Genomic DNA, 22,150 nt, shown 5'->3' with positions numbered 1-22,150 from the left:
TTTCTCAAAAGGCAGGTCAGGTGGTCTGGTATTCCCATCTTTTGGGAATTTTCTACAGTTTATTGTGACCCACACAGTCAAAGGCTTTGGCATAGTCTATAAAGCAGAAATAGATATTTTTTCTGGAACTCTCTTGCTTTTTCGATGATCCAGTGGATGTTGGCAATTTGGTCTCTGGTTTCTCTGCCTTTTCTAAAGCCAGCTTGAAGATCTGGAAGTGCACAGTTCACGTATTGGTCAAGCCTGGCTTGGAGAATTTTGAGCATTATTTTGCTAGTGTATGAGATGAGTGCAATTGTGCAGTAGTTTGAGCATTCTTTGGCATTGCCTTTCTTTGGGATTGGAATGAAAACTGTCCTTTTCCAGTCCTGTGGCCACCTCTGAGTTTTCCAAATTTGCTGACAGATTGAGTGCAGCACTTTTACAGCACCATCATTTAGGATCTGAAATAGCTCAAGTGGAATTCCATCACCTCTACTAGCTTTGTTTGTAGTGATGTCTCCTAAGGCCCACTTGACTTCACATTCCAGGATGTCTGGCTCTAGATGAGTGATCACACCATCATGACTGTCTGGTTCATGAAGATCTTTTTTGTACAGCTCTTCTGTGTTTTCTTGCCACCCCTTCTTAATATCTTCTACTTCTGTTAGGTCCATACCATTGATGTCCTTTACTGAGCCCATCTTTGCATGAGATGTTCTCATAAGCATAAGTTTTAAGGTTGCTATTGCAGGCAATGGCCACAAGGCGTCAGGACTTTTCATGCCCAGTTGTGATTACCTTGAAAGAGAAAACTTTCAAGTTTTAACTCAAGACTGTAATTCAATATGTAATGTAGCTGAAGAAACACCCAAAAGCTTGTGTGTTCTTTCTGAACATTCTTATGTATTTATTTTAATAATTTTTTAAATTTACTTGCAGGTCCATGTGCATGTTGGATTTTTAGTTCCCCAACCAAGTGTCGAACCCTCGCCCCCTGCATTTGAAGCACAGAATCTTCACCACTGGACTGCAGGGAAGTCCCCCTAAGCATTACTTTTTTAAAGTAAACTTTATTTCATATTGTAGTAACATTGATATACTATGTGTTGTTGGTAGCAGGTGAACCGAGAGTATTTCCTATTTTGTTGTTGTTCAGCTGCCAAGTCAAGTCTTTTTGTAGGAGCTTTCCCTTTGCTACAGGCCCTGTTATACTGGTAAGACATCTATTTGTATATACATAAGTGTACATAAATGTAAATATCTAGGTACATAGATATGTCAATATCCAGATAGAGATATAAATGTCTAGGTACGTAGATATACAAATGTCTATATGCATAGAAATGTACATTCTAGGTACATAGATGTACAAATACCTATGTTCATAGAGACATGCATATCTATATACATAGGCATATAAATAACTATGTACATATAGACATAACTATCTATGTATATACAGATATAAATATCTATTATAGATACATATAGTCACAGATATTTATATACATAGACATGTAAATATCTCTATACACGGAGGATGGTTACACAGTGGACAATGAAGGAGACCACCTTATAGACAAAATAAGTGATACAGATAGTGGCATTTATAAGAGCATTCTAGGAGAGAGAAACATAAACAATTCCAAACAAAGAGAACACAGCTAAGCAAGATGCATGTGACTAGTTTTAATCTGAGGGCACTAAACCAACAAGTCCACAGTGGGTCAGTAGATGATGGCAAAGTCTGGAAGGGTGAGATAGTGAAAACAAGTTAAATGTTTTACCTTTGTTTACAAAGTATACCTTATACATTTTTGAATTCATACTTGTTACCTCCTTAAGTTTGTATCACCTATATATCCTCCTATGCCCACATCCATACTGTTTCAACTCAAATCAAGCATAACTCCAACTTGTTGCAACTCTAGTTAGTCAATTGTTGGAGTTTCATGAAAAAGACACATTGTGATTCTTTTGTATAGACCAGTAATGGTTAGGATTTCTGTTTAAAGTTTTTTTTTTTTTTTTTAGGGTCCTTAGAGATCATTTAAAATTTCAACACTTCTCCCTGCTTCACCTTGTTCTGATTCAATTGACACTGGAAAAGTTATGGAAAGAGTGTTTAATATAATCTGAACTCACCAGGTATCTATTGTTTGGTGTACATAAAGATCTGAGTAGACTTCGATGGATGTAAAAATAAATATTGTGGATATAGAACATAATTAGAAATTGCGAGAGTCATTTGACCAGAGAGCAATCACAATGGATCCACTTCATCAACCCCACACCCATGAGGACAAGTTTTTCTTGGTAATAATATCAGCAACTGAAAAGTTAAAATGTTATCACTGTGAATAATGATTATGAAAAAAAATCTATGGAATGATTTCATAGATAGGCTGCAACTTTCCAAGAGGCTTTAAATTTCAGGTGAATGTTTTATTATTTGAAATCTTGAGAGGATTACAGACTCTGTAAGTTTCACAGACTGTTCAAAGTTACGTTCTGTTCCATCTCGGAATGAATCCATTATCTTTTGGTTCATGCACTTGTGAACACTTCATCACCTTAGAGACAATCTGTGTTGGAGAGTGTTCTAAACCAATGTGTGCATACCAGCTGCAGGTCTGACAAGAAACATTCACTCTCATGTTGTTGTAGTTGCTGTTCAGTTGCTAAGTTGTGTCTGACTCTTTGTGACCCCACGGACTGCAGCACGCCAGGAATCCCTGCCTGTCACCATCTCCTGGAGATTGTTCAAACTGCTGTCTGTTGAATCAGTGATGCCATCCAACCATCTCTTACTCTGTCATCCCCTTCTCCATTTGCCTTCAGTCTTTCCCAGCATCAGGGTCTTTTCCAGGAGGTCGGCTCTTTGCATCAGGCAGCCAAAGGATTGGAGCTTTGGTTTCAGCATCAGTCCTTCCTATGAATGTTCAGGACTGATTTCCTTTAGGATGGACTGGTTTGATCTCCTCGCAGACCCAGGGACTCTCAAGAGTCTTCTCCAGCACCACAGTTCAAGAGCATTAGTTCTTCAGTGCTCTGCCTTCTTTGTAGTCCAACTCTCACATCCGTACATGACTTCTGCAAAAACCAGTAGCTTTTACTCTCACATATGGGATATCAAATTTGTTTTTACATATTGCCTGCTATGTTTAGGCTCTTGGTTCATACTTCATGTACCCATGTAGTGTTGTATTTAAATCCAGTTTGAAACAGAGCTTTATTTGAAGAACGTTTTGCCCACCAGCAGCGTTCTACTCTCACCAGCACCTCTTACCTTGGTGTGACATCTCAAAACTCAGAAACTCTTACATGTTGATATGAATATCAATTTCATTTTAGGAGAGTTTAAACAGAGAAGTGAAAAAATCAGGATGCTTATTTTATCAGGTTTCTCCAGGCAGAAAATTGAAGCTTGATGTTGTTCAGTTGCTCAGTCATGTCCAACTCTTTGCAACCCCATAGACTGCAGCATGCTGGGCTTCCCTGTCCTTCACCATCTACCAGAGTTTGCTCAAACTCATGTTCATTATGTTGGTGATGCTATCCAACCATCTCGTCCTCTGTCATCCCCTTCTCCTCCTGCCCTCAGTCTTTGAAATTGAAATTGTTAGATGGCAGAGTTCATACAGGTTATGGGCTCCTTGACTCAATTTCTTTTTTGCAAGAATTTTCTTATGTATTTTTTCAAGTGTGACCTTTCATTCATATAATAGCAAATAACAGAATTAGAAGAAACCAGTTTGAAACAATGGATTGTTTCTTTCCTGACAATCTGAACACAAAGGAACCAGTGGGAACTGCAAAGATCTGGCGGCCAAGCTTTTAAGAATATTTTAGGTTGGCAAATACTAACTAGTATGCTTTCCATTTCAACAATTTTTATTCTGATACAGAATATCCTTTTCTAGAAGGCTTCCAGTGTGGCTGCCTCCTGCTGGAAGCATGGGAGAAGGAATCAGGGCACTGTCTGTCTTTCTTTACAAGACACTGGACTCAACTCTAAGAAATCCCTGGATCTTCCCTGGATCCTGACCACCACATGGCCAAAGATACTGGTAACGGTTTTGTTTTGCCTGTTAAAGTGTTTAATGGCAAAGATTCTTTCGGTTTCCTGATGTGGGTGACATGTGGGGCCCAGTGATGATTTTTTCTTTGAGAAACTTACTTGCTAGCTCCCACCTGAGGGTGAGGCCCCTGTCCAATGATGAGAGATCTGTGCCTCCAGGGAGAGCAACTTTATGCTAGTTTAATCCTGACCAAGTTCTGTCTGCATGGTAGATTTAGAACTTTCTGTCTTGTCTAGGACGTTCCCTGGTGGCTTAGATGGTAAAAGAATCTGCATGCAGTGCAGGAGAATTGGGTTCATCTCTGGATTGGGAAGATCCCCTGGAGAAGGGAATGGCAACTGAATCCAGTATTCTTGCCTGCAGAATCCCATGGACAGAGGAGGCTGGAGGGCTATAATCCATGTGGTCACAAACAGTCAGACATGTCTGAAGGATGAATACTTTGACTTTTCAATCCTGTCTGCACTGATTATGTTTAGACAAGACTGCTTGCTTTCTGCAATGAGAATATTGACACCTGACCATGTTCTGTGTGCATGAGGACGTGGAGACCTGGGTACGGACTGGGCCTGGCCTCCGTCCTGGAAAACTCCGTGCCTGTGTCTGAATGTCAGTGCTCAGAGGTCTGGGGTCTGGAGCTGAGGTGGGCTTCCCTGGGTAATGTGCCCTCCTCTGAGTGGGGTTCCATGGCCCTCCCAGGGTCAGTGCTGCAGTAGGGCTCTTAGTCTTTCCTCCTGCCAGGCTCCCCTGCCCTGAGGCTCATGGAGACTCCTCAGGTGGGCTACTTGGTAATTATTCCAGTTTTTCAGCGGATTCAGTTTGAGTCGGGAGGCAGGTTCACCTGGCTAATTGATTCCGGGGTACAAGGATCAGGCAAAAATCCATGGGCAGCAGGTGAGGTTGCTATGTGATCACCTTCCCGTCGGCCGTCCCTGGTCAGCAGACACCAGACCTGCCCCTCATCTTCTAGCCCCACGCCTGGTGTATTTTCTCAACACCTCAGTGGGAAAACAAAGAACGGAGCCCCCTGGAACCAAGGCAGTGTTTTCAACATTATGGTGATAGCTGTCAAAACAGTTAGTATCAGAGAGAACCGAAGGGCAGGAGAGGAGGACTTCTCTGGGATGAGAGAAGCTTCCAGGAACCCAGGAGGTTCCAGGAACCCACTCGTTTCCACCTTTGGGGCCCAGCCATCAGGGACCTGCTGTCCTAACCAAGAGTCATGCGGCCCCAGAGGCAGGGTTTGGGGACCGTGTGGGTCTCACCACGTCCACATGGGTCCAGATCCTGTGCCCAGAGACCCCGTGTCTGCTCTTCACCTCTGTGTTTCTTGCCCCTTGGAGATTCCCAACATCTGAATGGAGGGTGTTGCCCTGATTAACCTGTGGTCTTTCTTCTCTTCATCTTGTGACATTCACATGAGGTCAGGCACCTTTGAATGGGTTGCTGCTCTGTGTTGTGCTGGGTGAAATCCTTTGGCGGTGTCATATTAACATCATAGTGTATCACAGACCTAATCTGTAGGGTCGCCACTGTCTGGGGTCTCCTAGATGGATTTTCTGTACTTTAATTTTTATTTTCTATTGGAGTCAGGTCGATTTCCATTGTTTTATTAGTTTTAGCTGTACAGAAACTTAATTTGATTTTACATAGAAGTGAATCTATTCTTTTTCCATTTTTTTCCTCATAAAGATTATTACAGTCTCTTTAGTAGAGTTCCCTGTTCTTTTCACTAGGTCCTGTTTGCTTATCAATTTGTTAGATCTTAGTGTGTATATAAATCTTAAACTCTTTATCCTTTCTTTCTTTCTTCTGATACTCATAATTTGATTTTCGCAGGCTGTGAAGTCCGTTTTGTACATTAGGTCATTGGTATGAATTTATAGATGGTGCCCGTAAGTGATATCTCATGATATTTGTCTTTCTGTCTCTGAGTTCCCTCACTTGGGGTGATGATTTCTTAGCACACCCATGCTGCTGACAGCATCCCTGTTTCACTCTGTTTTATGGTTGAGTGGTGTTCCAGTGTAGATGTACTGCCTTGTCCTCACTTTTCTTCCACTGGACCTTTTGGTGGATTCCATGTCTTGCCTATTGAAAGAGTGCTGACCTGAAGGTGCACGTGTCATTTTGAATGGTGATTTTCTGTAGACCACGCTTCCCTGATAGCTCAGTTGATAAAGAATCCACCTGCAATGCAGGAGGCCCCAGTTCAATTCCTGGGACAGGAAGATCCACTGGAGAAGGGATGGGCTACCCACTCCAGTATTCTTGGGCTTCCTTTGTGGCTCAGCTGGTAAACAATCTGCCTGCAATGCAGGAGACCTGGGCTTGACCCCTGTGTTGGGAAGATCCCCTGGAGAAGGAAAAGGCTACCCATTCCAGTATTCTGGCCTAGAGAATTTCGTGGACCATATAGTCCATTGTGTTGCAAAGTGTTGGACACGACAGAGTGACTTTCGCTTCACATTCTCTGGACCTAGGCCCATGAGTGGGATTGCAGGGTCATATGTTACCTCTGTGTCTTGTATTTATTGGAAGCTCCATGCTGTTTTCCATAGTGACTTCACCATTTACATTCCCAAAAAGATTGTAGGAGGGTTTCATTTTCCATATATTCTCTGCAGATGTTTTATTTTATTTATTTATTTAATCTTTATTCTTTGTACATCATTTTGATGATGGCTACTGTGACCAGCATGAGGTGATAACTTGTTGTAGTTTTGATTGGCATTGATTTAATAATTATTGGTGTGGACTGTTTATCCATGTGCTTTATTATTTTATACTTTGTGAGTACAATTTATCTCTTGAAACTGGCCTCTTGAAACTTGGCCTTGTTTGGAATTCTTTTCTGATGAATTACCCCAGGATATTTCTTGAGAGCAGATGTCATTTAAAGCCCTGTCAAACTTGTGACTATTTAGAGCCCTTCAGCACCTGTTTTATGGCTTCCCTGCTCACTCAGTGGTAAAAGAATCCACCAGCAATGCAGAAGACTTTCAGGAGACCTGGATTCAATTCCTGGGTTGGGAAGATTCCATGGAGAAGAAAATGGCAAACCATTCCAGTATTCTTGCCTGGAGAATCCCATGGGCATCCTTTGTCCTGGCAGGCTACAGTCCATGGGGTTGCAAAGAGTCAGACATGGCTGAGTGACTAAGCCCAGCACACAGTACACTATTAAATTAATTGATGGTGAAGTTTGGTATAGCAGAGACATGGGTGCAAGTTTTTGTCATGCTCATAGGATGAAGCCAGATGTTAGTAAAATGTCTTGTATACCTTCTGGTACTCCAATGTGAAATGCAGATATTTCCAGTTTTATTCATAAGGCTATTGTTATTAATATGGATGCTGTTGGATTAAATAGTTTTGTGGCAGTCCATTGGCCTGAGAATAATAAATAATGACAGTTATCATGAGTCATATTGATGTGGTGGATTGTGTCAAGTATTTAGTTGATGCTTCTGTTGCTCCTGGGTTGAATTTATTTATTATGATGGGGATCATGCCTAATATATTTATTTCAAAGCCAAATCAGTTAAGTAATCAATGGAGATAATTATAATGACAATAAATCCTGAGACAATAGTTGATAGGATAATGATAAAGATGATGGGACTTATTAGTACAGAAAGGGTATAAATGAACATTTTTGGGGGTATAGTCCCAATAGTTTAAATAGCTGACCTTACTTATAGAATGTGGTGTAATTTGGTAGCACAGAGAACTTTGGATTCTTAGGGGTATGTTCAACTCCTACAAGTCTAGATAAGAGGATTTAAATCTCTATTATTTACTCTCTTAAAGTAACTCTAGTCAGACACATTTGTTATGCTTGTGGAAGAGTACTTGATAATAGGATGGATAAGGATATGTGTCATATGCATAGGGCTTAGTGTTAGGGATAGAAAATATTTGAGAGTAAATGTATTCATTGGTCATATTGGAATCAGGGGTCTAATGCTCAAATTGATAGGAAGGAAACTGTTAATAATAGTAATTTGGTTCAGTTCAGTTGCTCAGTCCTGTCCGACTCTTTGTGACCCCATGGACTGCAGCATTCCAGGCCTCCCTGTCCATCACCAACTCCTGGAGTCGACCCACACCCATGTCCATTGAGTCGGTGATGCAATTTCACCATCTCATCCTCTGTCATCCCCTTCTCCTCCCGCCTTCAATCTGTCCCAACATCAGGGTCTTTTCAAATAAGTCAAGTCTTCACATCAGGTGGTCAAAGTATTGGAGTTTCAGCTTTAGCATCAGTCCTTCCAATGAACATCCAGGACTGATCTCCTTTAGGATGGACTGGTTGGATCTCCTTGAAGTCCAAGGGACTGTCAAGTGTCTTCTCCAACACCACAGTTCAAAAGCATCCATTCTCCGGTGCTGAGCTTTCCTTATAGTCCAACTCTCACATGCAAACATGACTACTGGAAAAACCATAGCTTTGACTAGACCAACCTTTGTTGACAAAGTAATGTCACTGCTTTTTAATACACTGTCTAGGTGTGTCATAGTTTTTTTTTTTTTTTTTTCCCCAAATAGTAAGCATCTTTCAATTTCATGGCTGCAGTCACCATCTGTAGTGATTTTGGAGCCCCCCAAAGAGTCTGTCACTGTTTCCATTGTTTCCCCATCTATTTGCCATGCAGTGATGGGACCAGATGCCATGATCTTAGTTTTCTGAATGTTGAGTTTTAAGCCAACTTTTTCACTCTCCTCTTTCACTTTCATCAAGAGGCTCTTTAGTTCTACTTCACTTTCTGCCGTGTGGGTGGTGTCATCTGCGTATCTGAAGTTATTGTTATTGCTCCTGGCAATCTCGATTCCAGCTTGTGCTTCCTCCAGTGCAAGGTTTCTCATGAGGTACTGTGCATATAAGTTAAATAAGCAGGGTGACAATATACAGCCTTTACGTACTCCATTTCGTGTTTGGAACCAATCTGTTGTTCTATGTCCAGTTCTAACTGTTGCTTCCTGACCTGCATATAGATTTCTCAGGAGGCTTGTCAAGTGGTCTGGTATTCCATGTCTTTCAGAATTTTCCATAGTTTATTGTGATCCACACAGTCAAAGGCTTTGGCATAGTCAATAAAACAGAAATAGATGTTTTTCTGGAACTCTCTTGCTTTTTTGATGATCCAATGGATGTTGGCAATTTGATCTCTGGTTCCTCTGTCTTTTCTAAAACCAGCTTGAACATCTCGATGTTCACAGTTCACATATTGCTGAAGCTTGGCGGACACCCCCGCCCCCCCCCCACACACACACACAAATAAATTCTGTCACTGTTTCCATTGTTTTCCCATCTATTTGCCATGAAGTGATGGGGCTAGGTGCCACGACCTTAGTTTTCTGATTGTTGAGTTTTAAGTACACTTTTTTTTAAAGAGGGTGTTTCCTTTTACCAGTGCATTCACTTGGCAGAACTCTATTAGCCTTTGCCTTGCTTCATTCTGTACTCCAAGCCCAAATTTGCCTGGTACTCCAGGTGTTTCTTGACTTCCTTCTTTTGCATTCCAGTCTTGCAGGTCTTCATAGAACTGTTCAACTTCAGCTTCTTCAGCAGTACTGGTCAGGGCATAGCCTTGGATTACTGTGATATTGAATGGTTTGCCTTGGAAATGAACAGAAATCCTTCTGTCGTTTTTGAGACTGCATCCAAGTACTGCATTTCAGACTCACTTGTTGACTATGATGGCTACTCCATTTCTTCTGAGGGATTCTTGCCCACAGTAGTAGATATAATGGTTTCAATAATATGTGAATTGTGAACATCGAGATGTCCAAGCTGGTTTTAGAAAAGGCAGAGGAACCAGAGATCAGATTTCCAACATCCACTGGATCATTGAAAAAGCAAGAGAGTTCCAAAAAATATCTATTTCCGCTGTATTGACTATGCCAAAGCCTTTGACTGTGGATCACAATAAATTGTGGAAATTTCTGAAAGAAATGGGAATGCCAGACCACCTGACCTGCCTCTTGAGAAACCTGCATGCAGGTCAGGAAGCAACTGTTAGAACTGGACATGGAACAAGAGACTGGTTCCAAATTCGAAAGGAGCATGTCAAGGCTGTATATTGTCAGCCTGCTTGTTTAACTTGTATGCAGAGTACATCTTGAGAAAAGCTGGGCTGACGGAAGCACAAGCTGGAATCGAGATTGCTGGAAGCATTATCAATAACCTCAGAAATGCGGATGAAACCACCCTTATGGCAGAAAGTGAAGAAGAACTAAAGAGCCTCTTGAGGAAACTGAAAGAGGAGAGTGAAAAAGTTTGCTTTAAGTTCAATATTTAGAGAAGAAATTAATGGCACCCCACTGCAGTACTCTTACCTGGAAAATCCCATGGTCAGAGGAGCCTGGTAGGCTGCAGTCCATTGGGTTGTGAAGAGTCAGACACGACTGAGTGACTTCACTTTCAGTTTTCACTTTCATTCATTGGAGCAGGAAATGACAACCCACTCCAGTGTTCTTGCCTGGAGAATCCCAGGGATGTGGGAGCCTGGTGGGCTTCCGTCTATGGGATTGCAGAGTCGGACATGACTGAAGCAACTTAGCAGCAGCAGCAGCAACATTCAGAAAACTAAGATCATGGCATCTGGTCCCATCACTTCATGGCAAATAGATGGAGAAACAGTGGAAACAGTGGCTGACTTTATTTTCTTGACTCCAAAATCACTGCAGATGGTGATTGAAGCCAAGAAATTAAATGACGCTTACTGCTTTTAAGAAAAGTTATGACCAAGCTAGACAGCATGTTAAAAAGCAGAGACATTACTTTTCCAACAAAGATCCATCTAGCCAAGGGTATTGTTTTTCCAGTCATCCTGTATGAACGTGAGAGTTGGACTATAATGAAAGCTGAGTACCGAAGAACTGATGCTTTTGAACCGTGGTGTTGGAGAAGACTCTTGAGAGTCCCTTGGACTACAAGGAGATCCAACCAGTCCATCCTAAACATAATCAGTCCTGGATGTTCATTGGAAAGACTGATGCTAAAGCTGAAACTCCAATACTTTGGCCACCTGTTGTGAGGAACTGACTCAGCAGAAAAGACCCTGATGCTGGGAAAGATTGAAGGCAAGAGCAGAAGGGGACTACAGAGGATGAGATGGTTGGATGGCATCACCGACTCAATGGACATGAATTTGAGTAAACTCCGGGAGTTGGTGATGGACAGGGAAGCCTGGTGTGCTGGAGTCCATGCGGTTGCAAAGAGTTGGACACCACTGAGTGACTGAACTGACTGACTGATGTTTCTATCATATGCTGGAGCAGGAATTGCATCACACTCAGGTGACTCTGAGGAGATACCCCACGTCCAGGGGCAAAGGAGAAGCCCTAGAAAGATGGTACGAGGGGCACAGTCACATTCAGAATCAAACCCCACACCTACTAGAGACACTCAGAGGGCTCAAACGCACCCTGTGCACACCAGGACCTCAGCCACACAGAGACTGAGACAGAACTGTGTCTGGGTGTGTCCTGAGGAGAAACGGGTCAGCAGTGGACTGCCGCAGGAACAGGGACTCTGGGCGCAGTAGACCTGGGTATGGCAGAAGCCCTCTTGGATAAGTTCACCATTAACCCACCACAGAGCCGCCAGGACGTCCACAGGACTGGGGAAACAGACTCTTGGAGGGCACAACAGGACCTAGTGCACACCAGGACCCAGGAGAAAGGAGCAGTGACCCACAGTGGACTGACCAAGATGTGCCCGTGAGTGTCCAGGAGTCTCTGCTGGAGGCGTGGGTTGGTGGCAGCCTGCTGCAGGGTTGGGGGCACTCACTATAGCAGGGACTGCATGGCATCTTTTGAAGGAGGTCCCGATTATTTTCATTACTTCCACCATAGTTTGGCCTCAGGTCAAAAAACAGAGAGGGAACACAGCCTCACCCTTCAACAGAAAATTGGATTTCCATCAGAGGGCAGATAGAATGAAAACCGCAACCACAGAAAACTAACCAATCTGATCACATGGACCACAGCCTTGTCTTACTCAATGAAACTATGAACCATGCTGTGTAGAGCCAGCCAAGACAAACGGGTCATGGTGGAGATTTCTGACAAAACATGGGCCACTGGAGAAGGGAATGGCAAACCACTTCAGTATTCTTACTTTGAGAACCCCATGAGCAGTATGAAAAGGCAAAAAGATAGGACACTGAAAGATAAGCTCCCCAGGTTGGTAGGTGCCCAATATGCTCCTGGAGATCAGTGGAGAAATAAGTCGAGAAAGAATGAAGAGACAGAGCCAAAGCAAAAGCAACACCCAGTTGTGGATGTGACTGGTGATGGAAGTAAGTCTGATGCTGTAAAGAGCAATATTGCATAGGAACCTGGAATGTTAGTTCCATGAATCAAGGCAAATTAGAAGTGGTCAAACAGAGATGGCAAGAGTCAACATTGATATTTCAGGAATCAACAAAATAAAATGGACTAGAATGGGTGAATATAATTCAGATGACCATTATGTCTTTTGGGAAAGAATTCCTTAGAAGAAATGGAGTAGGCCTGATAGTCAACAAAAGAGTCTGATGGAGTACTTGGATGCATTCTCAAAAATGACAGAATGATCTCTGTTTCCAAGGTGAACCATTCAATATTCACAGTAATCCAAGTCTATGCCCCGACCAATAAGGCTGAAGAAGCTGAAATTGAATGGTTCTATGAAGACCTACAAGACCTTCAAGAACTAACACGCAAAAAAGGTGTCCTTTTCATTAAAGTGGACTGGAAGGCAAAAGTAAGAAATTAAGAAATACCTGGAGTAATGGGCAAATTTGGCCTTGGAGTACAGAATGAAGCAGGGCAAACCCTAATAGAGTTTTGCCAAAAGAATGCATTCATCATAGCAAACACCGTCTTCCAACAACACAAGAGGAGACTCTACACATGGACATCACCAGATGGTCAATACTGAAATCAGGCTGATTATATTCTTTGCAGCCAAAGATGGAGAAGCTCTATACAGTCAGCTGAAAGAAGACCAGGAGCTGACTGTGGCTCAGACTATGAACTCCTTATTGCCAAATTCAGACTTAAATTGAAGAAAATAGGGAAAACCACTAGACTGTTCAGGTATGACCTAAATCAAAACCCTTATGACTGTATTGTAGAAGTGACAAATAGATTCAAGGGATTATATCTGCTAGACAGAGTGCCTGAATAACTATGGATGGAGCTTCATGACATTGCACAGGAGGCAGTGATCAAGACCATCTCCAAGGAAAAGAAATGCAAAAAGGCAAAATGGTTGTCTGAGGAAGCCTTACAAATAGCTCTGAAAAGAAGAGAAGCAAAAGGCAAAGGAGAAAAAGAAAGATATAGCCATTTGAATACAGAGTTCCAAAGAAGAGCAAGAAGAGATAAGAAAGCCTTTCTCAGTGATCAGTGCAAAGAAACAGAGGAAAACAATAGAATGGGAAAGACTAGAGTTCTCTTTAAGAAAATTAGAGATACCAAGGGAACAGTTCACGCAAAGATGGGCACAATAAAGAACAGAAATGGTAGGAACCTAAGAGAAGCAGACGATATTAAGAAGAGGTGGTAAGAATACACAGAAGAACTGGACAAAAAAGATCTTCCAGACCCAGATAATCATGATGGTGTGATCACTCACCTAGAGCCAGACATCCTGGAATGTGAAATCAAGTGGGCCTTAGGAAGCATCACTATGAACAAAGCTAGTGGAGGTGATGAAATTCCAGTTGAGCTATCTCAAATCCTAAAAGATGATTTTTTGAAAGTGCTGCACTCAATACCAGCCAATATGGAAAACTTAGCAGTAGCCACAGGACTAGAAAAGGTCAGTTTTCATTCCAATCCCAAAGAAAGACAATTCCAAAGAATGCTCAAACTACTGCACAATTGCACTCATCTCACATGCTTGCAAAGCGATGCTCAAAATTCTCCAAGCCAGGCTTCAACAGAGCATGAACCATGAACTTCCAGATGTTCAAGCTAGATTTAGAAAAGGCAGAGGAAACAGATGAAATTGCCAACAACTACTGGATCATTGAAAAAGCAAGAGAATTCCAGAAAAACATTTACTTCTGCTTTATTGACTATGCCAAAACTTTTGACTGTGTGGATTACAACAAAGTGTGGAAAATTCTTCAAGAGATAGGAATACCAGACCACCTGACCTGCCTCCTGAGAAATCTGTATGCAGGTTAGGAAGCAACAGTTAGAACTGGACATGGAACAATAGACTGGTTCCAAATAGGATAAGGAGTACGTCAAGGCTGTATATTGTCACCCTGCTTATTTAACTTATATGCAGGGTACATCATGAGAAATGCTGGGCTGGATGAAGCACAAACTGGAATCAAGATTGCCAGGAGAAATATCAATAACCTCAGATATGCAGATGACATCACCCTTATGGTAGAAAGTGAAGAAGAACCGAAGAGGCTCTTGATGAAAGTGAAAGAGGAGAGTGAAAAAGTTGGCTTAAAACTCAACATTCAGAAAACTAAGATCATGGCATCTGGTCCCATCACTTCATGGCAAATAGATGGGAAAACAGTGGACACAGTGGCTGACTTTATTTTTTGGGGTTGCAAAATCACCGCAGACAGTGATTGCAGCTATGCAGTGAAAAGACACTTAATCCTTGGAAGGAAAGTTATGAGCAACCTAGACAGCATATTAAAAAGCAGAGACATTACTTTGCCAATAAAGGTTTGTCTAGTCAAGGCTGTGGTTTTTTCAGTAGCCATATATGGATGTGAGAGTTGGACTATAAAAAAAGCTGAGCACAACAGAATTGATGCTTTTGAACTGTGGTGTTGGAGAAGACTCTTGAAGAGTCCCTTGGGCTGCAAGGAGATCCAACCAGTCCATCTTAAAGGAGATCAGTCCTGCGTGTTCATTGGAAGGATAGGTGTTGAAGCTGAAACTCCAATACTTTGGCCACCTGATGGGAAAAACTGGCTCATTTGAAAAGACCCTGATGCTGGGAAAGATTGAAGGCAGGAGAAGAAGGGGAAGGCAAAGGATAAGATGGTTGGATAGCGTCACCAACTCAATGGAAATGAGTTTGGGTAAACTCCAGGAATTGGTGATGGACAGGGAGGCCTGACGTGCTGCGGTTCATGGGGTTGCAAAAAGTCGGACATGACTGAGCGACTGAACTGAACTGAGGATAAAAATTTGTTGTAAGTGTCATGCGTTGAAGTTAAGTAAGAATCATGCTATTGTTTTAATAAAACCGGTATCAGTATAGGGTTCGGAGAAGGCAATGGCACCCCAGTCCAGTACTCTTGCCTGGAAAATCCCATGAATGGAGGAGCCTGGTAGGCTGTGGTCCATGGGGTCGCGAAGAATCAGACACGACAGAGTGACTTCACTTTCACTTTTCTTTTTCATGCATTGGAGAAGGAGGTGGCAACCCACTCCAGTGTTGTTGCCCGAAGAATCCCAGGGACGGAGGAGCCTGGTGGGCTGCCGTCTATGGGGTTGCACAGAGTCGGACACGACTGAAGCGACTTAGCAGCAGCAGCAGCAGCGCAGGGTCATAGAAAACAGGTCCAAACCCACCTGGCCCCGCTTTCTCACATCCACGCCCCCGTGCCCTGCATCCCCACATGCACCCAGCGCAAGCCAGCAGTCTGCCTCCTCTTTCCAGTCAGTCTTTGGGCTTCGCTGAGGTGTTTTGGCCCTGGGCAAGGAAATGGCAACCCACTCCAGGATTCTTGCCTGGTAAATCCCATGGACTGGGGTGCCTGGTGGGCTACAGTCCATGGGGTCGCAAAGAGTCGGACACAACCTAGCGACTGAGGTGTTATACAAAATTGCCTGTAGTGCCGCTGTGTTTGCATCTGCCATCCACACCATAATCCAATGAGCAGGAAGGACATAATCCCTGCTCTTTCTCAGCCAGTAAGTAATTGCAAGAGATTATTAGTGGTAACAAGAATTCGTATGGTAACAAGGAAAAGGAGTGTTTGAAGAATCAGTTAATGTTGGGGTCTGAGTGAATGGATCATATTGAGAAGTCTATAATTGATCATGTGACAAATAGGGCCACTAGCACACATTATTGAGAAATAATCTATTTTAGAACTGAATGATAGCTTAAGGGTTTGTAGTGTGATTCAGTGCCAGTTTGAGATAATTATCTCTTGGTCTGTATATATGAAAATTATTGTTGGAACTAAGCTAATGGTGAAGGCATATGAGATAATCTTACATATAGAGAGTATGTGGTGGTCTTATAAATGTTAGTGCTTGTTATTATGATCGATGATATAAATAGTGAGGCTAGAGTGAAAGAGGAAATTTAATTTATTACTTTTATTTGGAGTTGCACCAATTATTTGGTTCCTAACACCAATGGATAAAAGTTTGAAAAAGCCATGCTGTTAGTCATGGGAGTATAGAATCAGCAATTCTTATATACTTCTGTGGTAAATAAGAAGGTATTGTCTTCTCTTACTAGATTCACAATCAAGTGTTTTTTTTTTTTTTTTTTTTTTTTCTAATCTATGTATATAGTACAGGGGGCCTAGAAAAATTTTTGGGTTTAAGGACAAGAGTAGAAGAGGTAGGATGGGTTATGATATGAGAGCATTTTCTCCTGTAAAAGATGGAGAGATAGAGTTTATGTGGTGTGTGTATTTTCCTCACTGTGTTGTAATGAGTATATATAAAGAGTATAGGGCAGCAATTACTATATGAATTCCTATTAAAATAATTGCAATGTTTGATCACGAGAAGGATATTGCTACAGATAGCTCTCCAATCAAGTTAATAGTTGGGGGTAGAGCTAGGTTTGTTTAAGTTGCTGGTAATCGCCAGGTTGCTATTAGTAGGAGGAACATTTGTAGGCTTTAGGCTAGGATTATTGTTTGGTGATGGACCTGGTCATTTGAATTTGCCAGGCAGAACAATACAGAGGATGTAAGACTATGGGCAATTATTAGGGCTGTGGCTCCTATACAACTTCAAGGTGTTTGGGTAAGGATAGCAAAATGCTATGTAACTGACAGAAGAGTATGCAGTGAGTGATTTTAGGTCTGTCTGGCATAAGCAAATTGAGCTGGTTATAATTATGCCTCATACGGACAATAGAATGAGTGGATACCCTATGAAGTCTGTTAGTGGGTTTCAAAATATATTAATTTGTAATTCGTAGTATACCATAGCATCCAAAATTTAGCAGTGCTGGCAGCATTGCCAGAACTATGAAGCCTGCAATAAGGGCCTCTTCATGTGCGTTAGGTAGTCAAAGGTGGAGGCCATAAAATGATAATTTTACTATAAAGGCAACTATGCATACTAACCATATGAAACCATTGGATCAAGAGTTGGATGTTGATTGGGCTCAGCATTAGAATATTTAAAGGTCCTACTGCATTTTGAATGTAGACAAGTATTCCTAAGAGAGGGAGAGAACAAACTAGGGTATAAAATAAATAGAGACCTGCATTAAGGTGTTCTGTTTGATTTCCTCTTTGGGTAATGATAAGGAGTGTTGGAACTAGTGTTGCTTCAAATAGGATATAGAAAATAATTAATTTTATGACAGTAAATGTTATAATTAAAGTAATTATAATATGACTAGCAGTGATAATATTTTTTTTTTTTCTGGTAGAGATTCTTTTAATAAGTGGTGCTGACTATTAGTATAAGGGGTCATAATCATGTAGTTAAAATCAGTGGTGGTGTCCATAGGGAGTGGGAGAAAACTAGTGAGAAATTAGGCTGTTATCATTGATTAAGGAGGAGTAGGCTTGTGAGTCTAATTAGTAAGCTATGTGTGGTGGTGTTAATCCAGATTAACCTGATGATCAGGTCAGTGGTATTGTTCCTGACCACAATCTTGGCCTTCTCTGCCCACTGAAGCTGAATAAAAGAACATGGAGACTGAGTCTGGAGGAAATAGAAAGCTGGCTTCAATTCTCAGCCGGCAGAGAGGGGAACCCAGCAAGCTCATGCCTCAATACCTGTGCCTGCCCCCCCCCCCCCCCCCCCCCCCCACCTTGAGGAGTCTAGGGGCTCATAGAAGGAAGGGCTCACAGTCAGGAGGCAGTATGATAAACAAAGGGGATAGGACTTTTATTTCTTCCTCTTGCATTTATTCACAGTCGCATCAGTTCAGTTCAGTTGCTCTGTCATGTCTGACTGATGATGGGAAAGACTGAAGGCGGGAGGAGAAGGGGACGTCAGAGGATGAGATGGTTGGATGGCCTCAGTGACACAATGGACATGGGTTTGAGTAAACTCCGGGAGTTGGTGATGGACAGGGAGGCCTGGTGTGCTTCAGTCCATGGGGTTGCGAAGAGTTGGACACGACTGAGCGACTGAACTGAACTGAAACCACTCCAGTAGATGCTTCCAAGTGTGTAGCCCAGAGCGTTCTGCCTGAGGGAGTTGAGATCACACAGGTAAAACGTGTAACAGCTCACAGGGTGCTCAGGACTGCGGAACTGACAGCCTTTCCTGGGCAGGCACCACCCTGAGCAGCGATGAGAGCCTTGCCCCCTCGTGGTCCCAGGGAGAAGGAAGCTGATCAACCTGCACAGACCTCCCCTGCATTGGGATCTGACCAGTACATTCCTGGTTCCAGCACCAAGCCAGGGCGTCCCGGGGCCCCTTCAGGTAAGGGGTCAGGGGAAGCAGAGCCACTTTGTTTTGAGCTGGAGGGGGAGTCGTGTGGGTAGAGTTCTCATTTCCTCCAGCGACACTTGTGGCTTACGGCGCCCAGGCTCCCAGCTAGCCTATGGGCCGCCGTGGGACCCCGTCTCCTGTCGGCCCCTCTTCTGACTGGTTGGTCCATGTTCTGACTGCTCGGGACTTGGTGCTCCTGGGTTGAGTGTCTATTGTAATTGGCTAGGGTCTGTTTTTATTTTTTTTTTTTAATCAGTATTTTTTTTTTTTTTTTAATTTAGCTGGTTTACAATGTGTTAATTTCTGCTGCACAGGTCAGGGATACACTTATACAGATATATACATTCTTTTTAAAAATATTATTATGTAGTTTATCATTGGATACTGAATATTGTTCTCTGCTATGCAGCCGGGCCTTCTTTATCCATTCTACTTACAAAAGCTACATCTGCTGACCCCAGCCTCCCACTCTGGCCCTCCACCGCCCCCTCCTCCTCGGAGAGCGCCAGTCTGTTCCCTCTGTCCTCGAGTCCATTTCTGTTTCATCTGTGTGTGCTCAGTTGTTCAGTTTTGTCTGACTCTTTGCGACCCCATGGACTGTAGCCCACCAGACTCTTCTGTCCATGGGATTCTCCAAGCAAGAATTCACCACTGGGTGAGTGCAGGCTTGTGGTCACTCTGACCTGTCTCAGACCTCTCAGAGGCTGTCCGCCATGTGAGTGCAGGCTTGTGATCTCTCTGGTCTGTCACAGATCTCTCAAAAGCCATCCGCTGGGTGAGTGCGGTCACTTTGACCTGTCTCAGACCTCTCAGAGGCCATCCACTGGGTGAGTGAAGGCTCGTGGTCACTCTGGTCTGTCACAGACCTGTCAGAGGCCATCCACTGGGTAAGTGAAGTCTCGTGGTCACTCTTTTCTGTCACAGACCTCTCAGAGGCTGTCCACTGGGTGATTGCATGCTTGTGGTCACTCTGCTCTGTCACAGACCTCTCAGAGGCTGTCCACTGGGTGATTGCATGCTTGTGGTCACTCTGCTCTGTCACAGACCTCTCAGAGGCCATCCGCTGGGTGAATGCATGCTTGTGGTCATTCTGGTCTGTCACAGACCTCTCAGAGGCTGTCTGCTGTGAGTACAGGCTCATGGTTGCTTTAGTCTGTCACAGACCTCTCAGAAGCCATCTGCTGGGTGAATGTGGGCTCCTGGTCACTCTGGTGCAAAGTTTCCACAGGGCTGTCGAGAGGCACCATGTGGCTGCCCCAGCTGGGGGCAACTTATTGTGCTCTTGCTGCCCCCCAAGCTACGTCTGGAAAAGGCTAATTCCAATGAGAAGCTACTTTCAGACTTCAGCTCACATGCCAGGAACTAGTCTTCCAGCTTAAGCAGGTCACTTTGGGTTTCCTGTGTTAGTGTTCACAGCTCACATTTCCTAGAGGGTGGGCTGGATCTGGGGACACATGTCCTCTGCTGCTAAAAGTGACATTAGACTGTGTTCCCAGGGATGGACCACAAGGTGAGATAGGAGAACGTCTGCCCTACCTGCTTGGAGGCACTGTGCCCCCAGCCCCTGCCTTCTCCCCACTCAGGTACGGAATGTGGGAGAGCAGGAGGGGGAACCTGGGTCCCCAGTGAGACCCTCTCAGCAGAGCTGGGCCTGGGTCAGGCTTGGAGGGTGTGACTGAGAGTTTGCTGGACAGGACGGCATATTTAGAGGGCCTCCTGCAGTGCAGGTTTCAGGGCTACATAGCAACTAAGTGCAGAGCATGGTGGCTGAGCTGACGAATGTGGATCCTGCAGGCTGAACGCTGAGCCCTGAACGTTGGAAGGTTGTCTGGAGTCACAGGACGTGCTTGCTGTCTCTGCTGAGATGATCTCAATGGGTTCCCAGTTCCCCCCTCCTACTCTTTAGAAGCTATCAAACTGAAGCCACTCCTCATGGTGAGCTCTGAGGAACCTCAGGAAAGAGAAGAATACCTGCTTTCCAGCAGCCATCAGACTGCAGCCACTCCCCACTGTGATCCCCGAGGAAACTCAGGAAGGAGAAGTCAGGATGCTGGTCCCAGGTGGTAAGGTGTGTATCAAAGGGGATGATTTCAGTGAGATGGCTGGTGCATCTTCCCACACATAGAAAAGTGCTAAGTTCCTTAACTTTAGATGCTGCCCCCTGGTTTTGGAATCCTAAAAGATCTGTACTGAATAAAACAACTCTCAACACCTGTATTATAATATTATTATGTCTATACATATGAAGTGGAGACTTTCCAAAGAACAACAAAGACAAATCTCAACATTCAGCACACTGGCACCAGTGGTGGGCACTCCCCAAAAGATGCAACTAGTGGGGCAATTAGAACACTCATCACCGCTTTTCCCATTAGATTGTGGAATGCACGCTGACACTGGGGAATTGTTACAGGGAAGAACAAAATTTGACTCCATGTTGAATCTTTTACTTTAACCTTTGCTTCCTGTTGGTCTGTTTGCTACAGGGATGCTGTCCATACATAATGGCCTGCCTCAGGAAACCCCGCCCCTCTGCCTCTGTCCAGGACCTGTCCACCTGTGGATGGTTACAGGAGGGAGAAAGTAACACATCTCCCTCAGAGGCTGGCCATTCCAGATATTTGCCAGATTAGTGGCCTTTTTACTTTATTTCCTCACCTCCCAGCTCTGTGTTCTATGAAAGACACTGGCATCCAGACCCTGACAAGATGGTTTCTTGGAGATATTAGTCTGCTGTTTTATCAATCTTCTGGCTTTCCAAGTAAAGTCATATTCCTTGCCTCAGCACCTCGGCTCTGATTAATCAGCCTGTTGTGAGGCATGAAGAGCGAGCTTGGACTTGGTAACAATCCCACATGCCTTGCAGTCAAAAAATCAAAATAGAAAATGAAAGCAATATTGTAACAGATTCAATAAAGACTATGAAAATGGACCATATAAAAAGATCTGAAACCAAAATCCAGAAGGAACTCAGTGGTTGTCTGAAATATTTAGAAAGGAGTTCGTGCCCCTCTTGCCCATACCCCATGAAGCCACACTGGACATTTAGGCCCTGTCCATTCAGGACACCCTCTCCACAACCCAGCTGGAGGTGCTCTGCCCCCACTGCCCACCTGGGTCTCAGGAGTAGAAGAGACACAGCCTAGGGGGTCTCTTCTCTGGTCCAGGGGAGCGTCACACCAGCCACCCTGTCTCCCTGCCCATAATAAATAAGGAGAGATGGGTGAGAGATGTTGTGGGCACCTGGACTGCCTCATCTTTGTGATTTGAGGTGAAGACAACACAGAAGGAGAACCAGCCAAGAAGGATCCAGGCAGCAGTAAACCCCTGTTCACAGGGACTGTGTGAGACCAAAGACTCACTGTGCCCAACCTGCTCCCACTTTTGGGAACTGGCCTTTGTCATTCTCTGGGCAGGAGGTGGGAAGGACAACCCGGTCTCTCTTCCACCTCCTGAGACCC

General features: G+C 43.6%; 1 long non-coding RNA gene across 1 annotated transcript; it reads left to right on the top strand.

The window, feature by feature from the left end:
- The first annotated feature begins 2,015 nt into the window (after nucleotides 1-2,015).
- LOC122675942 lies at nucleotides 2,016-21,418 on the top strand. Its single transcript, XR_006335373.1, has 4 exons — nucleotides 2,016-2,130; nucleotides 3,906-4,052; nucleotides 20,596-20,757; nucleotides 21,176-21,418. It is a non-coding gene; the product is annotated as an uncharacterized LOC122675942 (long non-coding RNA).
- The last annotated feature ends 732 nt before the right edge of the window (nucleotides 21,419-22,150 follow it).

Source organism: Cervus elaphus, chromosome 19 (genome assembly GCF_910594005.1).
Source record: "Cervus elaphus chromosome 19, mCerEla1.1, whole genome shotgun sequence".
In the NCBI taxonomy this organism is placed as follows: domain Eukaryota; kingdom Metazoa; phylum Chordata; class Mammalia; order Artiodactyla; family Cervidae; genus Cervus; species Cervus elaphus.
This window is presented reverse-complemented; position numbering and strand designations above follow the sequence as displayed.